The 17,143-nt window shown below is 36.4% G+C and overlaps 2 long non-coding RNA genes across 3 annotated transcripts in view; one reads left to right on the top strand and one right to left on the bottom strand.

The window, feature by feature from the left end:
- The window catches only part of LOC116841278, a 128,535-nt gene that overhangs the window by 69,812 nt on the left and 41,580 nt on the right, over nt 1–17,143 (top strand). The gene's annotated exons all lie outside the window — the stretch shown is intronic.
- Nucleotides 5,197–12,952, bottom strand: LOC116841279. 2 transcript variants are annotated; one of them, XR_004377530.1, is made up of 3 exons: nt 12,175–12,952; nt 7,635–7,746; nt 5,197–6,251 (listed from the first exon to the last, which is right to left on the bottom strand). It is a non-coding gene; the product is annotated as an uncharacterized LOC116841279 (long non-coding RNA). The 2 variants fall into 2 exon arrangements; XR_004377531.1 differs by having other exon boundaries at nt 5,197–6,062.

The raw sequence follows: 17,143 nt of genomic DNA, 5'->3' as shown, positions 1-17,143 counted from the left end.
AGAATATGTGTATTTTATAGAAATATTTAAAAAATTTAATAAATAACGGAACAGAAGCGTCAAATAGCATACAAAATATACATTTTATTTGTTGCATATATTTCAGATTTCATCAAAGTAGGAATAAATTATATCATTAGAATTAAACCTATTTTGCTATCTTAGCTCCTACTGTGGTGTAGAATTCAAGGTTCAACATAGGGTCAAAATTTCGAGTCGGAAATGAGTGTTAATATCGTCAAAATAGGTTTCACCTAGATTGTAGATTATCTAAGTAAGCTTAAACTATTTTTAAGAGCATCAAAGTAGCGTCAAAATTTTGACAAGGTAAAGTTAAAGGTTCAAAAGAGAAGTTTATGAGTATCAATATCATCAAAGTAGGTTTTACCTAGGCTATAAACCGTCTAAGTAGGCGCAAACTATCCTTAAGAGCGTCAAAGTAACATCAAAATTTCGATTCAGGGATTTATTTATTGTTAATATGTTTATCTTTTATTTAAATATCGGGTTGATTTATTTATTGTTAATATGTTTATCTTTTATTTAAATATTATGATTTCATGCCTCCTTATGATTAAGAATCGCGTTAGTGATATAAAGTTTGCAAAAATTACGCGCGAAATAACATTTGAAATAACATTTGCGACACACAATTGTGATACGACATATCGAATTCATGGCGCTTCTTAAAAAATATCGCGTCGCGATACACAATTTGATAAATCGCACATCCCTGGTTGCAATCCGGATAGCCGCGCTACGGGAACGCATCCGACACGAATTTCGGCTACTCGCCGCGCCGGCAGGACTGATCGATACCCTCGAAGGACACGCCGAGAGTCGCCCATACACAGAGCAAAATTGCAGGAATTGGCCGGCGCGATACGAATCTCGCCGTTGCGTTTTATGCGCATATTATGCAACGTCGAGTGCAATAAAAGAGCATGCAAATAAATATCCATGAAAGGTCAGCGATACGCATTTACGCGCGCGATATACATTTTACCGTGGATCGACGTAGTTTCGCAAGGTGAGTTCGAACGTCTTTATTCGAAGGAACGTTGTTTGAGATTAGCGTGTGCGACGGAATTTTATTTTTATATCTATCTATGATATTTGCGAAAATTATTTTTTTGCGAGATTATTTAATCAAGATTTCATGGACACGTCTGTACCCGACTCGAAATTGTTATCCTTCTTTTGACTTCAATATTCCATTTAACACACACTTTGATAATTCTGAAACCTTTTCTGTCAATCTTTTGATTTTATTTAACCTATAATTTTGCCGAGGAGTCTCTTTAGAACATGGAGTGAAAATTATAGTTATTTTTTCACATAAATTCTTTTTAATTTTACTATTATATTTTACTATTTTTAATAGTCTAGAAATAGACTGTTAGTACAATTTATTTTGCTAAGAAATATAGTAAAAATTTGACCAAAAACAGCAGATTTTGCTAGAAACATAGCAAGTGTTTTAATAGTACGTTTCTGTTTTTAAAATATAAGTAGCATATATAAAATGAAAGAATAGTCTATTACTGCAAAATATGAATCTATTCCTCGGTTACAAAGTCCTATAGTGATCTTTACTATAAAATTCTCTCCGTGTACAAGTAACATTTTGTACATTTTCTACAATTTAGAGGCACCAAGTAGGACGTCTGTTTCCATGTGTATTAAATATACATTGATCCTTCAGAATATATACAGATGTTATAAAATCCGGGTCGAAAATAGGGCTAAAGTTTTTGACTCGGATGGTACTAGTAGTAGCGTTCGCCAGTTGATATATATAAAAATGAAAACACCAGAAATACATTTCGTAACGAAACTAAGAAAAGAAATCTCGTTAAAAAAAGAAAGAAAAAGAAAAAAGCGAGCGACGTAGGTTCCAAGGATAATAATGCTGTAACTCTGAACTTTGAAAGATATACTCAATATTTTTATACATTTAATCGTCTCTATAAAATATCTTTTGCGACGTCCCCTATTTTAATGCGAATTCACGCCATAAAAACTGGCCGCCGCGTATGCATAATGCATACAGACAAGCAATTAGCACACAAATCACCATATTCCGCGTTAATAAGAACAATGGCGAGTTATCGCGGAGGTCATTTTCTCGTCTGCAGCATCCAGACGCTGCGTAGTTCTGCTGCACAGAAAAAAGGACATTCTTGCTTCAGAAATATCTTTATTTTTGACATGTTAATTTTCAAATGAGATTACATAGCGTTAAACGAAGAGAAGTTACTTGCAGGAATATATTTTATACAATTCGACACGAAGAAAAATCTGTGTTTGTATTATTAAAAAATAATTTCTATTAAAGAGCACAAAATATCAGATGGAGAATATGATGGTTTTAAATACCGAAAGAAGATATCATTATCGCCAAAATAATCATATTGTGTTTCTTATGAGATTATTATAATATTCAAGTAAAATTACAACATTATTAAAATTCAAGACTTTACAATTTTCCTAACTATATTATTATATCGTTGCTTATATATGAAACAATGATTGTTACCCGAGTCGAAATTTTTATGCTACTTTGACGATAATCTTAAGGATAGTTTGTGCCTACTTAGACGGTTTATAATCCAGGTAAAACTTACTATGACGATATTGATACTTATTAAGTTTTCTTTTGACTCCTTTAACTCTACCTTGTCAAAATTTTGACGCCACTTTCATGCTCTTAAAAATAGTTTGAGCCTACTTAGATAATCTACAACCTAGGTGAAACGTATTTTGACAATATTGACACTCATTTCTAAGTCGAAATTTTGACTCCACGTTGAACCTTGAATTCTATAAAATACATATATTCTATGTAGGAGCTAAAGCTTCAATAGAGACTTCAATTCGCAACTGGACCTACTTTACTTCCTAAAATCCTACTATTATACAATCTACTTTGATGCTAAAGAAAGCGAAAGCGAAAATTTCAGACATCATCAGGGTCAAAGTAGGAGTAAATTATATCGTTAGAATTAAACCTAATTCGCTATCTTAGCGGTGTACTACTGCGGTATAGAATTCAAAGTTCAACATAGGATCTAAATTTTGACTCGGGTAATTTGAGTATATTTAATTTGAGTATAATTTTAAATGGGGAACCTGGAACGTAACACACATCAAATACTCAAAAGTTTAAGAAACTTAAAAACTTAAAAAATTAAGAACTTAAAAACTTAAGAAATTAAGAACTTAAAACTTAAAAACTACATCAAATACTTAAAATCATCATATACTCAATCGAATATTTTGTGCTTTCCATCGAATGAAAATTACTTTTTAATATCGATCGATCGATCGGCGCGAGATCGAGGGATAGAAAGCGCGCCGGCGCGAAAAATTTGCAATATTTCGCCGCCGTGCGTCTCGCTCGGGGCCGATAAGGTAAACGAAACGGCGCCCGCGCGCGCTCTCCTGTCAGGAAATTTATGAGTCTCCGCGGGCGCCGCGAGGGTGCAGGGACGTACAGACATGGCGCCGGGCGTCCCGACGCCCAGACTGGCCGGGGCCGCACGCACGTTGACCGTGAAATCCACGCCGGGTTCTCGCCGTCATCGTCGCTGTCGCTCATTAGCATCGGCCGCGCTCGGACATGTGGACTTTAAAAATCAGTCGAGCGACGAGCAACGACTGCACTGAGAGAAAAATATAGTTGCTTTCGGCGTCAACTGTACTTTTTTGTGATTTTAACCAGAAAAATAATTAGAAGAACTATCTTTCTAATAACTTACTAAAACAATGGTTCTTCTAATTATTTTTGTGGTCACAAAAACATATAGTTGACGTCAAAAGCAACTATATTTCTCTCTCAGTGTGCAAGATAAATGTCATTTTGTCTTCATAGTTTAACTTTTAACTTACTAAAATAATGGTTCTTCTAATTATTTTTGTGGTCACGTATAGTTGACGTCAAAAGCAACTATATTTCTCTCTCAGTGTGCAAGATAAATGTCATTTTGTCTTCATAGTTTAACTTTTAACTTACTAAAATAATGGTTCTTCTAATTATTTTTGTGGTCACAAAAACATATAGTTGACGTCAAAAGCAACTATATTTCTCTCTCAGTGTGCAAGATAAATGTCATTTTGTCTTCATAGTTTAACTTTTAATTGTTATAGAATATAGTTAGAATATAGTGAATTTTTCTGGGAACATAACAAATCTTTTAATAATAAAAACGTTTAGTAAACGTAATAATAAAATAGCATAAGCTTTTCAGATCTCAAAATATAAATAGTATATATTAAATGAAAGAAAAGTCAATTATTGCAGAAAAATATCGACCTATTTCTCGGTTACAAAATTCTATGACAATTTTTGTTACAAACGAGTGCGTGCTCGGCTTCAAAATGGTTTGAACACTTCTCTCGATGCAGTTGGGCACGCGGTCGATGGTACAGTGAGGGAACTTAACTTTCGGGAATTAATAATAAAAACTGTTTCTCTCATTAGACGACCAGCTGCGTTCCAAACCGCCGGATCGGGAAAAGCGTTCGTACTGAAAGCAAGCGTGCGGCAATTTTGTGTGATAACGCGACGCCGGAAACGAAGGAAGGTGCACCTTTCCATTTCGTGCTGGGATTCGCACGAGTCCATCCCCGCGGCGTTCCTGAGGGGGCCGAGGAGAGATCGATAAAGTACGAGGGTTCCACACGTGCACACACAAGGCGTGCCCTTGTTCCCTTCTTCCCTTCCCCTTTCGTCTTCCCGGCGTTGAATTAGGAATTCTTACGTGGGTGGGTCCCGCGAGCGATATTTATCCCGCGGTTCCAGGGGTTGGTATCCTCCCTTTTTTATTCACCCTCGGCGACGGGCAATATCCGCGGGGGGTCACTGAATCGCCCTAGCAACACAATGGCCGTGGAAGTACGCGCCGCTCGCTCGCACCCTCTCGACTACCACCCTTCCGGCGGCGTACGTACAACTGTACGGACAAGAAAATACGCCGATCAAAATTTTACCCTCGCTACTGCGCGCGCGTGCCCGCGATATCACTTTCGTCGCGGCCGATAAATCGGCCGCCCCCTCGCTCGCGTAAAATTTGCGATGGCTATCGCGCGAAAGAAGAAAAGGGGGGCCGGTCCGTTTGGAGACGGGACGTCGTGTCTCGGAAACGGCGTGTTTTTTTTGCGATGAATTACGACGAGAGATAATATCTAGCCGCTTTCTCTGTCGCTCTCCCTCCGTCGAAGGATACCATGAATGTTTATATTTACGAGGTCCGCGGATCTTTATAAGATTCATAGCGGTTGTGCTCGCGGTATGTTTCAATAAAATTTCAGGAAGGAAGAGAGGATGGGGAATTATTTACCTCACGATGAATATTTTGACGTTGCTTCATCAATCTAAATATCATTATTAGGTGAGCCATAAAATTTGTAAGAATACACTTAACCTTTTATTGACATATTCATTTTTTACAGTTTAGTTAAACAAATTGGTTCGTTAAGAGACTCAGTATTTTCTTAACATATACTTATTTTTATAAATATCTACATAAAAAAATATTCCACTACTGAGAAAAACGATTACTCAATTTACTTTATTTCTTTTAAGTGATGGTTATCTTCAACTATTAACATTTTATGACTATGTGCAATATAATTCAATATTTAACAATCACTATATATATCAAGAACTGAATTTCTTAGGTCGCTAAACTAGAGTTGACTCGCTTAATTGCAATAAGCGGTAATCTCCAGCGGAAGGCACTCTTACCCTTTCTAATACAGATAATTAAAAATAAGTTTTCGATTAACATGCAAATTAATACTCAAGGACTGATCATGTCAACGCGTCAGCGTGGGGTTTCGCCTTTCATTTTGCTCGCCGGCGGCACCGGTGACAGGGCTTTTAAATGGAAGAGAGGTCCGAAGAGGGCGCGAAAGGGTCGGTCGAACTAACCGAAAGGTGATTGCCAGATTACGAGGGTGCCTCTCAGTCCAGCAGGCGCCGTCCGGACTTTCACCCTTCCGAGTCTCGTTTAATGCGGTCTAAGAAGTGCGAAACGACTCGGTAGCGCCAATACGAGCTGCAAAAGTTTAATTTCTTTCCAAGAAAACGGACAAAGAAGCGCGCACAAAGACGTCCCGCGATCTTCTTCGTCCGCACGTGGAGAAACAGAAAGAAATCGCGAACAATTAACGTGTTTTTGTGCCGTTGATACCGTCTCATTGTTATTTGTTTGTTGATGTCTATATATCGTCTCTCAAGCTGCGTTCTGGAAAATACACCAGGCATGTATACAGCTTCGTAAACATCTTTATTCCTTTCGACGAAAGCGAACAAAGAGCACTTGGCGTTCGTTCTTGTCCAAGTGTGAAGAAGAATAAAACGAAGCTAGTTACGTGAAATTGATTCTAGTTGTTAACGTCGTATAATCTTGGCGAATGTTTTGAGTCGTTGCTGATATACTGTGAGAAAAGATAACTAAGAAATAGTGAATATTTATTCAAGTACTACAATAACATTTTAACATTATACTAATATCAAATATTTTTCAAATTTAGAAAATGTATATATTTTCTTAAAATTTTAAGAAAATCTTTGCTTCTCATGAAAGCAAATGTTCATTGCCCTTAAACAAAAGAGTTTGAATTTAAATAAGTATGTGTGTGTTGTTAATACTCATCAAATAAATTTGTACTATTTTTTAGTTTTTTTCTCTCAGTATAGTGATTCAGTAAAGATAGATAGTGGTGATTAAAATAATTGCACGATTCTCCCTGAGTTCCCTTTTCTTTAATAAACATATCTAAAGATTTTTTTCTTTATTACTATTTTCTTTGAAGTTTTTCAAGATTCTTCAAAGAAAATAGTAATAAAGAAAAAAATCTTTAGATATGTTTATTAAAGAAAAGGGAACTCAGGGAGAATCGTGCAATTATTTTAATCACCACTATCTATCTCTATTGAATCACTATACTGAGAGAAAAAACTAAAAAATAGTACAAATTTATTTGATGAGTATTAACAACACACACATACTTATTTAAATTCAAACTCTTTTGTTTAAGCGCAATGAACATTTGCTTTCATGAGAAGCAAAGATTTTCTTAAAATTTTAAGAAAATATATACATTTTCTAAATTTGAAAAATATTTGATATTAGTATAATGTATAGTCAAATATAATACTTGTTTGATTTGTATCTGCTAAACAAAAATACAATAATTAAAGTAAATCAAGAGGAATTTAATATTTTTCTACAAAACTTTTCTAGACGTATCACTTACGGAATTAATCTTCCGCGTACAATGTGTGACTGCGAGACCCAAACTATTGTTAAATAGCTCACTAACTTTCTTAAAGGTTCCGGAAAAATGTCGCGCAAATCCGCCAACAGATTCCAATTTTATTGCGTTACTATCTTATATAGCTGAAACTTGTTTATATCTTTGAAAAAAGTGTCCAAAAATACTGATTTTCAGCAAAAATATGGTAGTTCGAAGTTGTTTCGGTCTGACAGACCCAGAATGTCATTTCAAAGAGATCAAAGGATTCATTGTTTGATTTCGCGCCGCGAGTGTCGCAACTCAGACGCTTGCTTAGACTCGCGCTTTATAAATACAGAAGAAATAACATCAATATGATTCGAGCTTACCTTTCATTGACGCTCAATCGAATAATAACGACTGAAAAGGAATGGCATGTATAGAAAGGGAAGCGTTCCCTCGGCCCCGCAAATTGTATTCAAGACTTCACGACTCCATCGCCTGGAATACACAGAAGAAAAAACATCAATATGGAGCTTTCCCTTAATTAACGTCCAACCGATCACGACTGAAAGGGAATGACATGTGAAAGAGGGAGCGTTCGACTTCCCGCAAGTTGTATTCCATCACGGAAAAAAATAATTTGCTACATATGGACAGTTAAATATAATTCGCTGTGTTAGTATTTTTTCTTTGCTGCAGGAATCTATTTTCTTGCTATGATAACAAGAAAATCTGCTTCTATAGCAAGAAAAGTGGCTAACGTAGCAAATTTGCTACAGATGGACAATTAAACATAATTTACTGCTTTAGCTACTTTTTTCATTGCAGGAGCACATTTTCTTGTTATCATAGCAAGGAAATTGGCTCCTGTAGCAAAGGAAGAGTGGCTAATACAGTAAATTATGTTATAGTTGTCTATATGTCTATATGCAGATCTTTTTATTCTTATATTATAGTATATCTTATATATATTCTTATATTATTTTTATTTTATAATTGTTTATATGCAGATCTCTTTTTTCCATGCAGGCTTCATGTTCCCCGAATGTGTGTCCCCAGGAATATGATTATACACGGATTATACATTAATAATACACGCAGTGATTCAAGGTCACCTGACTCTTCCACTGTAGATCAGTCGTTGAATATCCATAGTCGTTGAATAGATGATCGCGTCGGAATGTTAATGTAACCTGATGACCCGAAACGTGATTGACGGTGACATTTCTTAACGCTAAACGGAAAGTTATTTATTGAGAAGTCGTGGTGGCGTGCAACACGGCTAATGTAATACGCACACACGGGAGACAAGTAGGACGCGCTAACTCCTCGCCGCGACGCGCAAATCAATTGCTATCGCATAATCTTGCGGACATTTGTCACGGGCGTTTTATTACCCACGGTGCTAAGTCACGATAGTGCGCGACCTTTTGGAAGAAGCGCGGGAGGACGGGAGAGGAAAGGAAGGAAGGAAGGAAGGAAAGTGACGAAAAGGAACGACAAGCGACAAGCCGCGGAGCTTGGCGCCGCGAAGTGAATCACGCGTCACGAAATAAACCGCGCGACTCGTGTCGTTTGTAAGCCTCCGACGCGAGAAATATGGCGCGGACCGATCTTTTCGCGAGCTCGTTTCTTTTCTCTGCCCTCGCGATTACTCGCGGCGTTCGCGTAACACATGACGCTCCGATTTTAACCGGCGAGAAAACAGCTCGCGGAGAGACAAAAAGCGAAGCGCGCCGAGACCACGCGACGGGATTACGCGAAAATTCAAATTAGTGCCGAATAATTATGACAGTCGAATCGCCATTATTAATATTATCGATTTGTGCTTCCGTTCTACATCTGAAATGTATAATTATTAATATTTAAAACTATATATATAGGATGCTTACATTATATGTTCATTTTTTTTAATATCCTGTGTATTATTATTAATAGGTATTTATTATCGATTATTAAAAATTAGTAGTTGCTAAAAATAACTCGATGAAATTATTTGCAATTTCATATATAACGATTGATCAATTTTGATTATTTGATCGAAAAAAAATTTTAGTCAATTAACCCATTAAGACTCAAAAGAAAATCGCTAAGGATAGGCTTTTTAAAACTATCTAAATTAAGGCAAAACGTCGAAATTTGTTAAAAAGTGAAAAAACAATTTGTGTTGAATTTCAAAATTCAAGATGGCGGACCAATATGTCGACCCGAAAATTTGAAATTTTGACCTATTTGAGTGAAAATCCGTATAGGGGGAGTTTTGGGTTCGCTGAGTATAAATATGCACTTATTTTTTCAAAATTTTTCAAAACGTACTTTCATTGAAATAAATCAAAATTAAAAATTTTTGGCTGCCATATTGATTTTTAAAGTAAAAAAACCATTTTTCTTCTACAGTCTGCTAAAGTATGTTTTGCCCCAAAACAAACATCTTCGAAAGATAGTTTATAATTTGGTTGGATTTTTCGCCAAATAACAAAATTATGTCAAATTTTCGCATTTCTGGGCGGCCATATTGGATCCTCCATTACGAATTTTGAAAAAATAAGTGCATATTCATACTCAGCGAACCCCAAACCTCCTCTATATGGATTATCACTCAAATAGGTCAAAATTTCAAATTTTCGGACCGACATATTGGTCCGCCATCTTGAATTTTGAAATCCAACACAAATTTTTTTTTTCACTTTTTAACAAATTTCGACGTTTTGCCCTAATTTAGATGATTTTTGAAAATCTATCCTTAGTCTTAATGGGTTAATGCCCAATATTGTATTAAATGTACAATAATATATTAGGAATAATGAACATGAAAATTATTAAAAATTATTATTATTTAGTAAAAAAAGCGAATTATTGTTTATTCAATAAATAATTTTCGATGCTGCACTAAATCACTTTAATAGTCGAATTGCCGAGTGACGTAACAAATTACAGATAAACGTTGCTCGCTCGAAAACAGACTCGTTGGCTCCCGCCTGTCACGTATATTAACTTCTAATTTTCGCAGATGGTGGAACCAGTTCGGTTTCTAGCGCGCGCCTCGGACGGCGGCCAGCAGGAAGTCGCTGAAAGCGCGCCGCCGGTACCGTTGTTTTTATTGGCAATCCACCGATAAACATTTACATCCCCCGTCGAAAACAGCTCGACGTCCTATTTTCTGGACGCTGGAAGACTATTTATCGGCTACTTCGCCCCGAGTCGCGAGCGTCGCGAAGTCGTTCGATCTCTTGATAGTCGACGAAGAAAACTCGTATTATTGATAACCCGTCATGTGCACATAATGCCTGCATTAATAATTGCAAATTACGTAACGTTCCTGGAAAAATAAGGAGATTTAGCGTAGAATTCAGAAAGTATGGAAGTAAAATTCAAAAAATCCTTAGTCGCACAGTTTATTGACGTTACATTGGACATACATTGGATCAATATAGCCAAAATATAGCCAATATTGATTATAAATATAATGTGGATAAATTGCCAATATTGCACAACATGAATGTACTAATATACATTAAGAGTATATCGAGCTAATATGTAGCTAATAAAGTTAGCAAATGAATTGTTAATATTCTATATTGACTATAAAATGCACACCTTTACTTTGCAATATTCGGCCAATATTGGGTATATTGGGGTTCGATTTGTAGCCAATATTGTCCTAACAAACTGTGCTACTAGAGATAAATCAGCAATCTTCTTTCGTAAGATCATAAATTTGTAGTTCTTGAATTCAAGAATTAACTGAAAAATTCGAAGAACGACCTGCAAAATGAGTCCTTACGTTACACGAGTGAATAATGGAAGCGTTCGCCGCTGAATGAGAATCTCGCGGAGATTTTCTTCGCCGGAGACTCTTCTCCGAAGCTCCGATACTCTGAAGAGCACGAAGTTATTTCGAAGACAGCGATTTCCCTGGATATTATTCTCGCGATGAGGCCCACCTCCGTATCGAATATCAAAGATTTTGCAACTCGTTTATTCGCTCCGCCGTTCGGTCGATCAACGTCGAAAGTTTCGCGCGTTAAGCTTGATCGATTCGTTATTTTAGGCGCATCTGACGAGAGTTAGACCATCGGCGCATTGGCAGATATCCAAATGGGATAAGCCCGCGTGACGTATCCGCGTGAAAGCAGCCTCGCTGTGTGCGTAATAACGCGCGTGTAATGCGTGAGGCCACGCTTTCGCATCACGTACACACATACACACGTGCGCGCGCGATCTTCCGCGTCATCTGCGAGAGTTACGCGCCCGTTAATTTGCGTTATCCTCTCCAGCCGATCCGCTCTGTAAGAGCGCACGCGAATCGATCGTCCCACAAATGGTGTTAATTCGATTGATTCGAGCCTGCCGTGTCTCGTCTTCGCAAATCGACTATAAATGAGGAAAGAGGTCTATGTATGCCTCACCAATTTTTATATAAACTGACAAGGAAACTCATACAAGTATCCGCCTCCGATTTTCATGAACTTGTAATGTGTTGTACTTTAGATCAAAATAACAGATACGTTTTTTATTATATGTATGTTCATGAAAATTGGAGGCGGACACTTGTATGCACGGAAAAAAAAGATTTGGTTGAATTAACCAAATATCTGATCGAATATGAACGATCCAGAAATTGAGATTGAAATAACTCGAATCCTGTTTAAGTTAACAAGATTTTTAGTAGACTAACCAAACATGTTTGGTTATTTAACTGGTTAAATAATCAGACATGTTTGATTAGTCTACCAAAAATCTTGTTAACTTAAACAGAATTCGGGTTACTTCAATCGGAATTTCTGGATCGTTCATATTCTACCAGATATTTGGTTAATTCAACCAAATCTTTTCTTTCCGTGTGGGTTTCCTTGTGAGAGTTATACGATTTCCGACCTTGTGCGGATAAGTTTAAAGCCATTATAATTAAAGTCATATCATAACCTTACTGAACTGGCAGAGAAGTGCGATATCCTTGGCGTTTTCTCCGTGCGGAACACAAAGTACTGGCTCGTTCTGAATTGTTGCTTTCGACTGCGTGCTCGCGGAACAGTATCGATAGTTAACATGCGACGAAAAAGTAGCGTAACGGCGGTGCGCGTGGGAACGCGCGGCAGAACGAAGCTTCCCGGACGTCATTAAAAAATCATTATCGAGCCGAGACCGATAAAAGCCGCGACCCGCCGTGAGCGGATTTCGCGGAGAGCCACCTCCTTATTGCGCGCTCACGGCCACTCACGTCGAAGCTCTCTTTCACTTGCGCAACCACACCTGCGAATCCTTCACGGACCTTCGGTGATTAATGACGATAGTGGTGAAACGCGACGCTGTCCTGGCACGCATCTGTATCGTGCTTAATTACACGTGATTCCGTAATTGTCTCGAGTGCAATTAATACGTTCTGTTGGCTTAATGTCAGCTTAATGTCCCTGCAGCTTCATCGGTCGACTCCGATAAATTTGATCGTATCTCTTCGTTTTACTAATTAATTCAAGGCAGAGAAGTTTAATACGTAAAAAAACGCGGTGAAAAATTTTTATGTTAAGTTTAAGACATTTCACATGTCTCAGAAACTCCACTCACGATTTTCGTGTTAATTTAACACAAGGCGGGTATGTAAAAAAAAAAGAAAAATAGAAATATTGTGTAAAAAATTAATACAAAAATTTAATACACTATTTAACACTATTTTGAAGCAAATTTTATGTAAATTTGACATATTTTAAATGTCAAGTGAAACACCAAGAAAAATGTTACTTTTACATTGACAAAAATGTTTTACTTATCATTTCTTTCTTATTGTATTGTTTTTAAAAGAGATGTTATTTGTGATTTTATCTAAAATACTCGGGAAATTTTTCGAAATTTTAACATCTACATATTAATCTATAATAGAGTATAAAATGTGTAATTTTAACGCTACAAATGTTACTTGAACACTTACATATATTAAATAACATTTCAAAATATCACAAACATAAATTAATACACAGACATGTATTAAGTACTTTAACTTTTGTTAGTATCAAAGACTTTAAAAGAAAAGTTGACCTTTCGGAATAATTGTATTAAAATAGCTCAAAGTAATATTTCATTTCTAAATGACGCACAACAAATTGTTTAGTTATAAAGTTATAAAGTATAAATGTAACACATTAAGACGTCATGAAAATAATAATGTATCAGTTGCATGTTAATTTTACATTGAAATAATAAAAAAAACTTGTAGTACAAGGAAATTTTAACATTTTTACGCAAGTAAGTAAAAAGTATTGTAAAAACATTTGTCTCGAGAGATCTCTGTGTTTGATTCTCACAGAAAGTCTTCGTTATTCCATATGCCACTGAATTATACCCCATAAATCGAGCGTGACAGCCGTTTGCGCGCGCGATCAATTTACGTCAACCAGTCACGCACTACATATTCCAATAATCCGGTATATCCTTTGGCCGATGATTCAATTGTTTCGCTTTCGCGCGATGGAATAAAGTAGCCACGGCAAAGAAAAGAAAGACTTTACGAGAGACCCCGAGAAACGAGGCGGTGTGGAATTACGGGAGTGTACAAAGAAGCGGGAGAAAGAAAGCGGTCGACAGAGAACAACGGCCACCTGAGCCAACAATAGTCTGTCGTTTAATCCACTGATGCACTACCATACCGTTATTAACTTTTTATGCGAGTCGCAGCTGCGCTTGGATACTTTGGATGGAAAAAAATTCATTATCGCTTAAACAACGAGCTCGATGCAGAACCTATTCTAGGAAATCCATTGTCCCATATAGAAACTGCCTCAAATATTGATAAAAGACTCGAACAGACGTCTTGTTTTTAAGGATAATATTAACATTTTATTCATTTAACTCTTTCGGTATAGTAAATATTCGACGCATGGCGCCGACAGAGAAAAAAAGAAAATAAATCTCCTACTGAGAGAAAAAAGAAAGAAAAATAAATATTTATATTTATTATAAAATATATATTATATATAAATATATAAATATATATATTTATATTTATTATAAATTATATTTCAAATTATATTTAATTTTTAAATTATATTTAAAATTATATATATTATAAAATTATATATATATATATATATATATATATATATATATATATATATATATATATATATATGTATGTATGTATGTATATATTTATTATGCATATATATATATATATATATATATATATAATTATGTATATATATATATATATATATATTTATTTATTTATTAGCAGATATTAATAATATATTTCTTTAATTCTAAATTTTTGTGTAATAAGTAATTTTCATGAGAAACAATGATTTCAGAAAAATATTTTCTCATTAAAAAAATGTTTTTTCAATATAAAAATATATACATTAGTACAAATAAATTATTAGTACTCACGGAATAAATAGTTTTTATTTTTTAATTCTGCTGTTGCGTGCATTAGATCAAATTATAAAAAAAGCCCTTAATCATTTTGCAAATAACCATGTAGATTTTTAGTTATTAATAAAAGAAAATTATTACACGATTGTGCGCGATCAAATCTTCTTTAATTAATATATAAAAATCTATGTATTCATTTGCAAGATGGTAGAAAACTTTTTTGTTCAGTTTCATCTAATGTACACGATAGCGAACGTCTGCGTTACAGCTCATCTACCATATCTCACATATCTCTTGTATCTTGTGATCGTTCACAAATTTTCTTTAATTAATATCTCAATAACTATTGTGAATATCACAGAACGGTACAGGACGTTCACTTCAATTCGTACTATACCTCCACGAGAGCTTCGGAGGTTGTTCTGCGACACCCTAGAATAATTTTCAGTGATCTCTCTTCCCTTTCGCTTCACATATTCATAAAGTGTCCCGGTGCTGGGAAATCATCTTACGTTTAAATAAGCTCCAGCTGCGACGTGAAGTTTTAACAATGTCCCGACGTGCGAAACGGTCCAATAACCCGCTCCCGGGAATTCGCATTTATTTTCCGTGCCGCCGTGTATATTCTCGTCGTACACTTGTGACTCTTTGATGCCTCACGTTTTGACGAATTCAGCTGCAATAACGTCGCGTGTCTACGGAAACGAGACACGATGCATTGCGCTGGTGCGGCACGCCGTGACCACGGGATTTCATCAAACCAACTTGGAGCAATTTTTGGCGGGCGCGCGACTCTCTTGGCACGACTCGTGCGATTTTGCGCCGCGGCGCACAATGTAGGCCGCGGATCGTGATTTATTATCGCGGCTAATGATACATACGAATCGCATCCATCCAGCAGATAAAGATACGGAGTTATAATTAAACCGGGGGATACCCCGAATTCGTCATTCAGGATGCGATGTGTGTAGTAATATCAGCGGTCGCCGGGCCGACGCCGGATGCAGCGCGAAATGACGACAATCGAGGCGAGATTTCGCGGTCGGAAGAGTCGGTCGACGCCAGTCACGCGTCTGCCGTCTGGAAACTGAAACATAATCTCATGCCACGCGTATCAACGGTGTATCAGCGGTTTGCACGAGAAGAAATTATTCTGTTGCTTTGGATAACCCCGCGATCCACCATCACGCCTCGCGGAAACTTACGCTTCGCGCAAACGATTGTATCGATCATTAGAGATGTCTTGCATCGTCAAAAATTTAATACGTTTGCTTCACAAATATAATTAAAAAAATTAATTGTAGACTTTCCATTATTGATTGTCTCATGTCGTGGTAATCATGAAAGTTTGTTGAATTCTAGCCTTACTTTTGACTTGAACTTTCTAACATCTGAATATGCTGAGAGATCAATGTATGTTTAATACACATGTAGAGAATCTGAAATTCTACTTACCACCTCTAAGTAGCAGGAACCATAGAAAATGTCTGTACGTTTTAAAGAAGAGCTCTCGGTAAGGTTAGTAGGTTAAGTAAAATAAAAAAGATTGATGTACGGAGTGTCGAGAGAGGCGTTAAATGGAACAACGTTAAGGCAACGAAAGTAGGATGAAAATTCCGAGTCCAGTATTCGCGCTACCTTTCTTGAGTTAAGCCCCCAAAATTGGATTTTCTCGAATTCCCGAATCTCCACTTTGAGCCTGTATGAAGTTAGCCCCCCACTTTTCAAATTTAATAATTTTGACAGTTGTGCTAATTTGTGCTAGGTTTGTGCTACATTGTGTTCGAATTATAAATTTTTAATATGAAAAATGAGCAAGAAAAATGGAAAAAATCGTTTTTTGGTAGTCCCCCACTTTTCGATTTTCGAAATTTTTTTATTGTGTTAGGTTGTGCTAACATTGTGCTAAAGTAGTATCTTCAAAAAATAATCATGAAAGAAATAAGACGAAAAAAACGATTTTAGGCAAATAGGATAAAAGTAAGATTTACACTCGTATAAGTCAACCAAACGATATACAATTATATATCTGAGTTGTGCTAGCCTAGCACAAGTCAGCACAAGTTTCAGTTTCGCCAGCACAAGAATCTAAAGAGCACTTTACTCTTGAACGCGGCCCTTCGCGCTCGCAGTTTGTCATTAATCACCATTTCTAGACTTTGTATTGACTCAGAATTGCATATCTGAGTTGTGCTAGGCTAGTACAAGTTTCAGTTTCGTCAGCACAAGAATCTAAAGAGCACTTTACTCTTGACCGGGGCCCTTCGCGCTCGCAATCTATGCCATTAATTACTATTTCTAGACTTTGCATCGACTCAAAATTGCATATCTGAGTCGATGCAAAATCTAGAAGTGGTGATTAATGACAAAGACTGCGAGCGCCAAAGGCCGCGGTCAAGAGTAAAGTGCCCTTTAGATTCTTGTGCTGGCGAAACTGAAACTTGTGCTGACTTGTGCTAGGCTAGCACAACTCAGATATATAATTGTATATCGTTTGGTTGACTTATACGAGTGTAAATCTTACTTTTAT

Source organism: Odontomachus brunneus, unplaced genomic scaffold, assembly GCF_010583005.1.
Source record: "Odontomachus brunneus isolate Ranch 3 - 2012 unplaced genomic scaffold, Obru_v1 Obru_scaffold_015, whole genome shotgun sequence".
Classification (NCBI taxonomy): domain Eukaryota; kingdom Metazoa; phylum Arthropoda; class Insecta; order Hymenoptera; family Formicidae; genus Odontomachus; species Odontomachus brunneus.
The sequence above is the reverse complement of the archived record's forward strand: the minus strand, read 5'-3'. Positions and strand labels throughout refer to the sequence as shown.